The sequence below is a fragment of the Phyllobates terribilis genome, unplaced genomic scaffold (genome assembly GCF_046119375.1).
Source record: "Phyllobates terribilis strain yellow unplaced genomic scaffold, ASM4611937v1 Scaffold_1__5_contigs__length_1240528914, whole genome shotgun sequence".
Taxonomy (NCBI): domain Eukaryota; kingdom Metazoa; phylum Chordata; class Amphibia; order Anura; family Dendrobatidae; genus Phyllobates; species Phyllobates terribilis.
The window spans coordinates 266,693,762-266,695,918 of NW_027362761.1; the positions used below are offsets into that span (position 1 = coordinate 266,693,762).

General features: G+C 42.3%; 1 protein-coding gene across 1 annotated transcript in view; it reads left to right on the forward strand.

Moving 5' to 3' along the window:
• The first annotated feature begins 1,667 nt into the window (after positions 1–1,667).
• The window catches only part of TBX3 (T-box transcription factor 3), an 11,133-nt gene continuing 10,643 nt past the window's right edge, over positions 1,668–2,157 (forward strand). The window contains exon 1 of the mRNA XM_073672076.1: positions 1,668–2,157. This exon is cut by the window's right edge and continues 673 nt beyond it. The gene's annotated coding sequence lies outside the window, so the exon portion shown is untranslated.

A 2,157-nucleotide genomic window follows, 5' to 3' on the forward strand; every position in this document is an offset into this window, starting at 1 on the left:
AATTAGCGCACAGAAGACACACTGATGTCTGCCAGATTACAAGCATTATCCCTACAAAATACACTTTCTCCAGTCCTGGGGGGTGGGAAGGATGAAAGGAAGGGGGGGGGGCACAAACAGAAATATCACAGCTCCATTATATGATAATAAGAATATTATGGAATATCACTATATTATCATGGGGATTTTTAGGACCCTAGGCATTTCACTTTTCAGTTTTAGTTGCATTTCTAGTTTTAGTTTGTTTAGTTGCATTTTATGTTTACAGATTGGTCAGATAACTGAAAATGTAATAATGATGAGACCATAATGAAAATAGATATGGTTGTAGTAGCAATACTATTAATATTAATTATATTAAATGGAACACCTCTTATTTTAATGAATGTTGTAATGTAGAACAAATGATAGTTAGACAGCTAGATATACACACACATATATTGTATATGCAGATAGAATATAAGATAACGTATTAATTTATACACATAGTAATGATATATATGTTGTATATATATATATATATATATATATATATATATATATATATATATACATACATACATACAGTGCAGGATTAGTGTGCCGAGGGCACTGGTTCTAGTGACCTACAGTTCACCTGCATGCAATATCACCCTAGTAGACCCTAGACCCACAAATTTGCCTATGCTTCTATATAATAATAAACAAGAGAGTTAGCTGAATGAATGATGAGATGATGATGCCCTCCTCGGACATTTTGCACAAAGTGTACTGTGCCATGTACTGTTCATGTAGGGAGCTTGGGACCCAGACCTGCACAGGCCCAGCAGGGAATTCACCTGTTCTCACGTGGGCCAGTCCATATATTGTTAGTTATTGCTGTGACCCAAATTCATTCTGTTCTACGGACACTGCAAGTGTGCAGTAGGAAATAGGGATAAGGACATATATATATATATGTATGCAGATATATATAATATATACATATATATGTCCTTATGCCGACTATTTCCTGCTACACACTTGCTTTGGCAAAACTAATGTGTATTTATTTTGGCCCTGCCAATGAAGCCTGTCTGAATATATATATATATATATATATATGATATATACATGTGTGTGTATGTGCTGTTGTATGAGGCTACTGTGTGTGTCTCCAGTGATAACTAGGTCTTGCCAATACATTTCTCAGAGCAGTGGGATCAGGCTTCCCGCAGGGACTGTCTGCACATTATGGATGTTAGTGTGTGTGTGTACAGGGTTCTCAGTTTCCCTGAGTCCAGCCCCAAGTCTCTGAACTCCTCGCACTTATCCTTCCTGCCATTGTGCAGGAACAAGGCGATGAAATGGGAGCCCCACTGAGAGGCTGCTGATAAGTCAAGATTGGAAGTGGCCAGCAGCAGCAGCAGGCTGTGGAGGAGAGCGCAGTGCTCCAGCTGGGGTGTCAGAGAAGGCTGCCCTCTGTGGACACTTCCAGTTCCAGGCTGCTCCCCTCCCCCTGTGCTCTATGTGTTTATTCTCTCTCTGTCTTTCCTACAAAGCCACCTAGAGGTTAGTGACTTTCCCTGCCAGTGATTGAATAGCCTGTTGTGTTCTTCCAGCCCCCACACCTTCCTGCTCTGTCCCCTCCCATCTGATCATGTTGACATATTCACACGACATTATGTAGTAGTGATGCTTTGCTGCAACGTTACAGCTTCCGACACCTTCTTTTTATAACTCAGCCCTGTCCCCATCCAGCAGACCTGTCAAAACCCCGCCTATGCAGCTACACAATTGGTCCAGAAGCGTCAAAGGGCCAATCAACTAAGTCTGGACTCCTTGAGTTGCCACAACACATCCCTGGGATCTGGTGTAAGGAGAGACTACTTTCACACAGAGAATACTTGCAGCTGAGGGTGCCCCTGTTTCTATTTCCTCTCTGTGTCCCCATCTTTTTCTAGTCTCTATTCTCCCCCTCTCTCTGTCCACCACTATTTTTTTTCAACCCTATCTCTTAAGCCTAGAAGAACTTCTCCATAGGGTCTGGAACACTCAATGATCACTCAGTAAGGGGGCTAATCCGAAAACATGCTGATCTAGTGGTGCTGCTTCCTTACCGGGCTGCACTACTGCGACAAGAGAAAGCCTGCACGGAGGAGTGTGCAGAGAAGAGCAAGGAGCTGCAACAGACGAGTT